The sequence below is a fragment of the Coregonus lavaretus genome (genome assembly GCF_964263955.1).
Source record: "Coregonus lavaretus genome assembly, chromosome: 7".
Classification (NCBI taxonomy): Eukaryota; Metazoa; Chordata; class Actinopteri; order Salmoniformes; family Salmonidae; genus Coregonus; species Coregonus lavaretus.
In genome coordinates, this window is record NC_139994.1 from 2,206,243 (window position 1) to 2,217,953 (window position 11,711).

Below are 11,711 nucleotides of genomic sequence, written 5' to 3' on the forward strand. Positions count from 1 at the left end.
GACTGTGCTTAGATACAAGAGCAAGGGGGAGACACAAAATGAGAGCAGGCAAACTGCTCAAGCGTTTGGCTTCCCTGTCACTGATGACTGCCTGACCAACACCGAGTGTTTCTTCACCAGTGGAGCATCGTAGCCAAGCCATTTTTTTCTGGGTAAGGATGCTCCACTGTAGGCTTCTTGTCAAAGAAGTGGTAGGAGCACACAAAGGAACGTTTTGGTCATTTCTTTAGGTTCAACGCTTTGAGCCAGAGCCGCAAAGACTCTGCGTCTTTGGGAGGTGGATGCAGGTCACATGGGGCTCCACAGGTCCATTCAGATCGACGTAGAGGTTGGTGGTCAAAACATTGCTGTTGTAAAAAAACGGCCTCCTCTTCATCCAGTTATTGTGACAGCCTCTTACTGAACATATAATGCTTGTCATGTTTATCGATTTTAGGATGCTGTGCGGTTCTGTCAGTGTAAAACTATCAAGCTCTCAACTAAAAGAAACACAATTGCAACTGATAAGGCGAACAGTACCAAAGAATAGTTCCGCTATGGTTACAACCTTTCATTGTGCTACATAAAGCCCCCCTTTTTCTGGTTCTTTATCGAACTGGAGAATGGTTCAATAAAGAACCTTTCTCAATCTCAAAGGTTATTTGTAGAACCATAGAGGATTTCTTTATTCTCGTTTATAGTTGTATTATATTGTTAAAATGTGTCTGGGGGTCCCTGAGGAGATAATTGAGATTCAGTCAGCAGTTCTTACAAGGCCGTCAGTGAATCTTTAATAACTTAGTCATATATTAACACAACGTAATAGATCAACTGGAATGACATTCTCACTCACGGTTGCATAAAAAGAGCTGTGAGCAAACTACACCCGGAAATATTTTTAATGAACTGCCACCCCTACATTTTAATGATCGCTCAAAGAGCAAAGAACCCTGTTTGTGAACTGCAATGAACCATTGAAGGGCTCAACGGGTTATTTGAGTCCACACAGAACCATCACCCTTCCCAAAGACTCCCAATGACTCTGTCATGGGTAACAGAACATGTTACCCATGACAGCTCCCGTTAGCTATGTGAGGCTGTGAAAGGCTATTTCAACAGTACATATGGGGAGAGGGAGGGAGGGAGGGACATGGGGGAGGGAGGGGGATGGTATGGGACTGTACGTTATTTATAATGAGGGATACCTGGATAAAATCGGAACTCTCTGAAATGACAATGGATGGCCCTCCCTTCAGTAAAATATATTTTTTACCTGACCCTCCCTGAACGCTTAAAAAACAAAAAAAACAAGTGACCATCCCCTATACCCAAAATAATAACTAAAACATCAAGTGGATAGCAGAGAACATGCCTACTCTTCACCCTCACACCGGAGCCTTAGATATGCAGTTTAAGAAACCGTTCTTTGTTTTGAAAGCATTACATGGCAAAGCAGCCAGAAGGTTGTGGATTCGCAGACCACCGCGGACAAGGAGGGGTGAAGAGATAGGCATTATAATAAAAGCAGTGCATGAATCTATCATCTCATTTGCGCGGCGAGAAAAAAAAAGGCCTTTTATAAAACGCATTTCATGCAATTCTACGTCATTTTACACGACTGGAGACAAGCAGAATCATTTTTTAAATACCACAACAGAGCATGACAACGAATGAGCGCATGCTGCAGCACCGGAGACGTTTTGATTTCAGTAACAGGCTATTGTTAAAAAAAAAGAGGATAGTCTAAGAACGGTGCTAAGGTTGTATATCAACTGTCAAAAATATTGCGCAACAGAACCAGTTACAACTGGAGTATCTGATCATCAATGAATTTGAGAAAAAGCCATTTGTTGTTCAACACAGCAGCGGCATAGCATCAGGTAGCCCAGATGCACCTGTAACTTTCTTTCATTTGGGAAACTTTCATTTTCAAATGTATTCCATTTTATTTCATTATATTGTTGTAAAAAATATATTTGTGTTTACTGCGATTAGGGCGTGGGAATATAAGAGCATCTGCTAGGCTAAATTAACAAACTAGTAGCCAAATAAGACCCTGTAGAATGACTGTCTAGCCTAATAAGACACTGTAGAATGACTGTCTAGCCTAGTAAGACACAGTAGAATGACTGGCTGTAGAATGATTGTCTAGCCAAATAAGGCACAGTAGAATGACTGGCTGTAGAATGACTGTCTAGCCTAATAAGACACCATAGAATGAATATCTAGCCTAATAAGACACTGAAGAATGAATGTCTAGCCTAATAAGACACTGTAGAGACTGTCTAACCTAATAAGACACTGTAGAATGACTGTATAGCCTAATACGGCACTGTAGAATGACTGTCTAGACTAATAAGACACTTTAGAATAACTGGCTGTAGAATGATTGTCTAGCCAAATAAGGCACAGTAGAATGACTGGCTGTAGAATGACTGTCTAGCCTAATAAGACACTGTAGAATAAATATCTAGCCCAATAAGACACTGAAGAATGAATGTCTAGCCTAATAAGACACTGGAGAATGACTGTCTAGCATAATAAGACACTTTAGAATAACTGGCTGTAGAATGACTGTCTAGCCTAATAAGACACTGTAGAATGACTGTATTGCCTAATAAGACAATGTAGAATGACTGTCTAGCCTAATAAGACACTTTAGAATGACTATATAGCCTAATAAGGCACTGTAGAATGACTGTATAGCCTAATAAGACACTGTAGATTGACTGTCTAGCTTAATAAGACACTGTAGAATGGCTGTCTAGCCTAATAAGACACTGTAGAATGACTGTATTGCCTAATACGGCATTGTAGAATGACTGTATAGCCTAATAAGACACTGTAGAATGACTGGCTGTAGAATGACTATATAGCATAATATGGCACTGTAGAATGACTGTCTAGCCTAATAAGACACTCTAGAATGAATATCTAGCCTAATAAGACACTGAAGAATGAATGTCTAGCCTAATAAGACACTGTAAAATGAATGTATATCCTAATAAAGCACTGTAGAATAACTGTATTGCGTAATAAGACACTGTAGAAAGAATGTCTAGCCTAATAAGACAATGTAGAATGAATGTCTAGCCTAATAAGACACTGTAGAATGACTGTATAGCCTAATACGGCACTGTAGAATGACTGTCTAGCCTAATAAGACACTGTAGAATGACTGTATAGCCTAATATGGCACTGTAGAATGACTGTCTAGCCTAATAAGACACTGTAGAATGACTGGCTGTACAATGACTATCTTGCCTAAAAAGAAACTGTAGAATGACTGTCTAGACTAATAACAAACTGTAGAATGAATGTCTAGCCTAATAAGACACTGTAGAATGACTGTCTAGCCTAATAAGACACTGTAAAATGAATGTCTATCCTAATAAGGCACTGTAGAATAACTGTATTGCCTAATAAGACACTGTAGAAAGAATGTCTACACTAATAAGACACTGTAGAATGAATGTATAGCCTAATAAGACACTTTAGAATGACTGTCTAGCCTAATAAGACACTGTAGAATGACTGTATTGCCTAATAAGACACTGTAGAATGACTGTCTAGCTTAATAAGACACTATAGAATGACTGTATAAACTAATAAAAAACTGTAAAATGACTGTCTAGCCTAATAAGAAACTGAAGAATGAATGTCTAGCCTAATAAGAAACTGAAAAATGAATGTCTAGCCTAATAAGACACTTTAGAATGACTGTCTAGCCTAATAAGACACTGTAGAATGACTGTATTGCCTAATACGGCACTGTAGAATGACTGTGTAGCCTAATAAGACACTGCAGAATGACTGTCTAGCCTAATAAGGCACTGTAGAATTACTGTCTATCCTAATAAGACACTGTAGAATGACTGTCTAGCCTAATAAGACACTGTAGAATGACTGTCTAGCCTAATAACACACTTTAGAATGACTGTATAGCCTAATACGGCACTGTAGAATGATCTGTCTAGACTAATAAGACACTTTAGAATAACTGGCTGTAGAATGATTGTCTAGCCAAATAAGGCACAGTAGAATGACTGGCTGTAGAATGACTGTCTAGCCTAATAAGACACTGTAGAATGAATATCTAGCCCAATAAGACACTGAAGAATGAATGTCTAGCCTAATAAGACACTGGAGAATGACTGTCTAGCATAATAAGACACTTTAGAATAACTGGCTGTAGAATGACTGTCTAGGCTAATAAGACACTGTAGAATGACTGTATTGCCTAATAAGACAATGTAGAATGACTGTCTAGCCTAATAAGACACTTTAGAATGACTATATAGCCTAATAAGGCACTGTATAATGACTGTATAGCCTAATAAGACACTGTAGATTGACTGTCTAGCTTAATAAGACACTGTAGAATGGCTGTCTAGCCTAATAAGACACTGTAGAATGACTGTATTGCCTAATACGGCATTGTAGAATGACTGTATAGCCTAATAAGACACTGTAGAATGACTGACTGTAGAATGACTATATAGCATAATATGGCACTGTAGAATGACTGTCTAGCCTAATAAGACACTCTAGAATGAATATCTAGCCTAATAAGACACTGAAGAATGAATGTCTAGCCTAATAAGACACTGTAAAATGAATGTCTATGCTAATAAAGCACTGTAGAATAACTGTATTGCCTAATAAGACACTGTAGAAAGAATGTCTAGCCTAATAAGACAATGTAGAATGAATGTCTAGCCTAATAAGACACTGTAGAATGACTGTATAGCCTAATACGGCACTGTAGAATGACTGTCTAGCCTTATAAGACACTGTAAAATGAATGTCTATCCTAATAAGGCACTGTAGAATAACTGTATTGCCTAATAAGACACTGTAGAATGAATGTCTAGCCTAATAAGACACTGTAGAATGAATGTCTAGCCTAATAAGACACTGTAGAATGACTGTATTGCCTAATACGGCACTGTAGAATGACTGTGTAGCCTAATAAGACACTGTAGAATGACTGTATAGCCTAATATGGCACTGTAGAATGACTGTCTAGCCTAATAAGACACTGTAGAATGACTGGCTGTACAATGACTATCTTGCCTAAAAAGAAACTGTAGAATGACTGTCTAGACTAATAAGAAACTGTAGAATGAATGTCTAGCCCAATAAGACACTGTAGAATGACTGTCTAGCCTAATAAGACACTGTAAAATGAATGTCTATCCTAATAAGACACTGTAGAATAACTGTATTGCCTAATAAGACACTGTAGAAAGAATGTCTACACTAATAAGACACTGTAGAATGAATGTATAGCCTAATAAGACACTTTAGAATGACTGTCTAGCCTAATAAGACACTGTAGAATGACTGTATTGCCTAATAAGACACTGTAGAATGAATGTATTGCCTAATAAGACACTGTAGAATGACTGTCTAGCTTAATAAGACACTGTAGAATGACTGTATTGCCTAATAAGACACTGTAGAATGACTGTATTGCCTAATAAGACACTGTAGAATGACTGTATTGCCTAATAAGACACTGTAGAATGAATGTATAGCCTAACAAGACACTTTAGAATGACTGTCTAGCCTAATAAGACACTGTAGAATGACTGTATTGCCTAATAAGACACTGTAGAATGACTGTCTAGCTTAATAAGACACTATAGAATGACTGTATAAACTAATACAAAACTGTAAAATGACTGTCTAGCCTAATAAGAAACTGAAGAATGAATGTCTAGCCTAATAAGAAACTGTAGAATGACTGTCTAGCCTAATAAGACACTTTAGAATGACTGTCTAGCCTAATAAGACACTGTAGAATGACTGTATTGCCTAATACGGCACTGTAGAATGACTGTCTAGCCTAATAAGACACTGTAGAATGACTGTATAGCCTAATATGGCACTGTAGAATGACTGTCTAGCCTAATAAGACACTGTAGAATGACTGGCTGTACAATGACTATCTTGCCTAAAAAGAAACTGTAGAATGACTGTCTAGACTAATAAGAAACTGTAGAATGAATGTCTAGCCTAATAAGACACTGTAGAATGACTGTCTAGCCTAATAAGACACTGTAAAATGAATGTCTATCCTAATAAGGCACTGTAGAATAACTGTATTGCCTAATAAGACACTGTAGAAAGAATGTCTAGACTAATAAGACACTGTAGAATGAATGTATAGCCCAATAAGACACTTTAGAATGACTGTCTACCCTAATAAGACACTGTAGAATGACTGTATTGCCTAATAAGACACTATAGAATGACTGTCTAGCCTAATAAGACACTTTAGAATGACTGTCTAGCCTAATAAGACACTGTAGAATTAGTGTCTAGCCTAATAAGACACTTTAGAATGACTGTCTAGCCTAATAAGACACTGTAGAATTACTGTCTAGCCTAATAACACACTGTAAAATGAATATATATCCTAATTAGGCACTGTTGAATAACTGTATTGCCTAATAAGACACTGTAGAAAGAATATCTAGCCTAATAAGATACTGTAGAATGACTGTCTAGCCTAATAAGACACTGTAGAATAACTGTATAGCCTAATACGGCACTGTAGAATGACTGTCTAACCTAATAAGACACTGTAGAATAACTGGCTGTAGAATGATTGTCTAGCCTAATAAGGCACTGTAGAATTACATTTGCATTTACGTCATTTAGCAGACGCTCTTATCCAGAGCATGACTTCATAGCCTAATAAGGCAATGTAGAATGACTTAATAGCCTAATAAGACACTGTAGAATGACTGTCTAGCCTAATAAGACACTATAGAATGACTGTCTATCCTAATAAGACACTGTAGAATGACTGTCTAGCCTAATAAGACACTGTAGAATAACTGTATAGCCTAATACGGCACTGTAGAATGACTGTCTAACCTAATAAGACACTGTAGGATTACATTTGCATTTACGTCATTTAGCAGACGCTCTTATCCAGAGCATGACTTCATAGCCTAATAAGGCAATGGAAAATGACTGTCTAGCCTAATAAGGCACTGTAGAATGACTTAATAGCCTAATAAGACACTGTATAATGACTGTCTAGCCTAATAAGACACTGTAGAATGACTGTGTAGCCTAATAAGGCACTGTAGAATTACTGTCTATCCTAATAAGACACTGTAGAATGACTGTCTAGCCTAATAAGACACTTTAGAATGACTGTCTAGCCTAATAAGACACTGTAGAATTAGTGTCTAGCCTAATAAGACACTTTAGAATGACTGTCTAGCCTAATAAGACACTGTAGAATTACTGTCTAGCCTAATAACACACTGTAAAATGAATATATATCCTAATTAGGCACTGTTGAATAACTGTATTGCCTAATAAGACACTGTAGAAAGAATATCTAGCCTAATAAGATACTGTAGAATGACTGTCTAGCCTAATAAGACACTGTAGAATAACTGTATAGCCTAATACGGCACTGTAGAATGACTGTCTAACCTAATAAGACACTGTAGAATAACTGGCTGTAGAATGATTGTCTAGCCTAATAAGGCACTGTAGAATTACATTTGCATTTACGTCATTTAGCAGACGCTCTTATCCAGAGCATGACTTCATAGCCTAATAAGGCAATGTAGAATGACTTAATAGCCTAATAAGACACTGTAGAATGACTGTCTAGCCTAATAAGACACTATAGAATGACTGTCTATCCTAATAAGACACTGTAGAATGACTGTCTAGCCTAATAAGACACTGTAGAATAACTGTATAGCCTAATACGGCACTGTAGAATGACTGTCTAACCTAATAAGACACTGTAGGATTACATTTGCATTTACGTCATTTAGCAGACGCTCTTATCCAGAGCATGACTTCATAGCCTAATAAGGCAATGGAAAATGACTGTCTAGCCTAATAAGGCACTGTAGAATGACTTAATAGCCTAATAAGACACTGTATAATGACTGTCTAGCCTAATAAGACACTGTAGAATGACTGTGTAGCCTAATAAGGCACTGTAGAATTACTGTCTATCCTAATAAGACACTGTAGAATGACTGTCTAGCCTAATAAGACACTATAGAATGACTGTCTATCCTAATAAGACACTGTAGAATGACTGTCTAGCCTAATAAGACACTGTAGAATAACTGTATAGCCTAATACGGCACTGTAGAATGACTGTCTAACCTAATAAGACACTGTAGGATTACATTTGCATTTACGTCATTTAGCAGACGCTCTTATCCAGAGCATGACTTCATAGCCTAATAAGGCAATGGAAAATGACTGTCTAGCCTAATAAGGCACTGTAGAATGACTTAATAGCCTAATAAGACACTGTATAATGACTGTCTAGCCTAATAAGACACTGTAGAATGACTGTGTAGCCTAATAAGGCACTGTAGAATTACTGTCTATCCTAATAAGACACTGTAGAATGACTGTCTAGCCTAATAAGACACTGTAGAATGACTGTATAGCCTAATAAGGCACTGTAGAATGACTGTCTAGCCTAATAAGACACTGTAGTATGACTGGCTGTAGAATGATTGTCAAGCCAAATAAGGCACAACAGAATGACTGGCTGTAGAATGACTTAATAGCCTAATAAGACACTGTAGAATGACTGAAATACCTAATAAGACACTATAGAATGACTGTCTAGCCTAATAAGGCACTGTAGAATGACTGTCTAGCCTAATAAGGCACTGTAAAATGACTCTATAGCCTAATAAGGCACTATAGTATGACTGGCTGTAGAATGATTGTCTAGACAAATAAGGCACAGTAGAATGACTGGCTGTTGTATGACTGTATAGCCTAATAAGACACTGTAGAAAGACTGAATTGCCTAATAAGACACTGTAGAATGACTGTATAGCCTAATACGGCACTGTAGAATGACTGTCTTGCCTAATGAGACACTGTAGAATGACTGGCTGTAGAATGACTGTGTAGCCTAATAAGACACTGTAGAATGACTGTCTAGCCTAATAAGACATTGTAAAATGAATGTCTATCCTAATAAGACACTGAATAATAACTATATTGCCTAATAAGACATTGTAGAAAGAATGTCTAGCCTAATAAGACACTGTAGAATGAACATCTAGCCTAATAAGACCCTGTAGAATGACTGTATATCCTAATACGGCGCAGTAGAATGACTTCATAGCCTATTAAGACACTGTAGAATGACTGGCTGTAGAATGATTGTATAGCCTAATAAGGCACTGTATAATGACTGGCTGTAGAATGACTGTCTAGCCTTATAAGACACTGTAGAATGACTTCATAGCCTTATAAGACACTGTAGAATGACTGTCTTGCCCAATAAGAAACTGTAGGATAACTGTCTAGCCTAATTAGACACTGTAAAATGACTTTCTAGCCTAATAAGACACTTTAGAACGAACGTCTAGCCTAGTAAGACACTCTAGAATGACTATATAGCTTAATAAGTCATTTTTCGTTTCCTTATTATTTCATTCTAAATTTCATTTTATACTGCCTAAATGCGAAATGTATAGTCATGTTGTTGAAGTGCCTGTGTTGATGTGTTGTTGAAATGCTGAGCTCTCCTTCCAGCCTGTAACATGTCACAAATGGTTCACAATGTATTTCTTAAATGGCGGCCTATAGCCTTGATATAATAATAATATAGCCTAAATAAGGCTATCTGGTTTTTCAAAATCTTAAGCTAACAAGGGGTAGGCCTATGCTTTTAGCCATTTTCTTTGACAAAAGTCACAAACCCCTTCAATTCGAGCCCTGCTTTTAACTTAACAAACCAAGCCCTTCACTGACACTGAGGTATTTAAGGAGTGCATGGTGACTGAAGGAATTGGCTAACTCTATGGATAGTAGACTATAATTAATTATGTCAAACAGGTAGGCCTACATCTTATTACTTGAATAGGAAGAAATAGGCTCCAACACAAAGCCCTCTTGTTGTTAGTTGCCTAAAGTCTAATTAAAATGAAGACTGTTTTAATGAATTAGGCCTTCTCGAATTAGCCTACTTTCAGCACCCATGCGCTGTCCATCTCCACAGCAGCCGCTTCATTTTAATGTAAGTTATGTAAATTACTTGAATATGGCTTATTGTGAGGTCAATAACTCTGATGGATAGCTTAATTATGGGCAATAAAACATATTGTAAAATCAATTACAGTAGCAGCAATCCTACCTCCGGTCCTCCTCCTCCTCTTCCTGCTCTCCCTCTCAAACTGAATAGAACATCTGTAGGCCTAGGTCCACGCGCACAGATATTCCATTGTTGTCATTTAAAAAAATATTATTTGTGGAAGAAGCCTTTGACACGCCTCCTAAAGTGCCACCGTACACAGTAGAGTCATTGGTTAGGCAGCACAAAAGAGTTTGCATCAGCAGGGCAGGCCAGGGCTCATGATAGCCTATCCATTGCATTGTGTAAGGCAGTATTGTATACACCATCCCAGCAGCGAAAAAACTCAGGAAGGAAGTACATTTTCTTAGAAATGTAACTTTGCCCTGTTCTTCTTCAAGCATGCTCTTTGTATAGCCTAGGCCTATAGCAGTGGTCACCAACCCTGTTGGCGGTAGGTGCACTTGATTCAGAAGCCCTGTTGGCGGTAGGTGCGCTTAATTCAGAAGCCCTGTTGGCGGTAGGTGCACTTGTTTCAGGAGCCCTGTGACCCAGGTAGGCATAGTGTTCCCATTTTGAACCATTTCATTTGTCTGAAAAGACAAACTCTGCCTACCTGGCAGACCGGGAGATCTGTGGCTAGATCGAGTGTACCTACTGCGCTGGCCAATCAGATAGCTAAAATCACCGTGCCAACAGCTTCCACGATCCCAGCCACAGCAAAGTTTGATGCTAGCCTATGTGAGATTTCATGACTTTTAAACCATGACCAGAGAGAGACTGTCAAAGACTACAGCAAAGAGCTGCTGAGTTCAAGTCTAAGTTTTTATTCAGCACTGTCAACACTGTTTTTATTCCACCCTATTATAAAACATAAAAAGCGCTTCTCCCTACTGCAATGAAGTGTATCGATAGGACTGCGTTTTTATTATTATTAGCAGCTCATCGTGTCTATTTTAATATCGAGGAATATTTCACTTTCTCTGGTCATGGGAACAACATGAATTTGTACATGAGGCAGATGAGGTGCCACTCGAGTTTTGCCATCAGCTAGAAGACGTTGTCCCCTCTCTCTGATCAGTCTCACTGGAGGAAAGGAAGGAGAGAGCAGTGACCGTGTGAGGCGGACCCTCTGCTGTTCTCTCCATCCTTCCACAGAAACTAATGTGGTGTTCAAAACAACTGGGAACTTGTGAATCTCCGACTTCCGACTTCAGAGTCGGAAACTCTGGCATCTTCTTTAGAGCTCCAACTTTCCGACCTGAAGATCACTGACGTCATGATTTGACCTCGTTTTTGCCCCCGAGTTCACAGTTGTCTTGAAAGCACCAAGACCATCAGATGCAGGTACCATCAGTCCAGTAAAATAAAAAAGCAAATTATTTACAAATGATTTAAATTCATGCTCAGCTGTCCCTCGCAAGTGCTACACCAACTGATCTACAGTGGGGAGAACAAGTATTTGATACACTGCCGATTTTGCAGGTTTTCCTACTTACAAAGCATGTAGAGGTCTGTCATTGTTATCATAGGTACACTTCAACTGTGAGAGACGGAATCTAAAACAAAAATCAAGTATTTGTCTAGTGTATCAAATACTTGTTCTCCCCACTGTATTTTCTTACCAAAGCTTGAG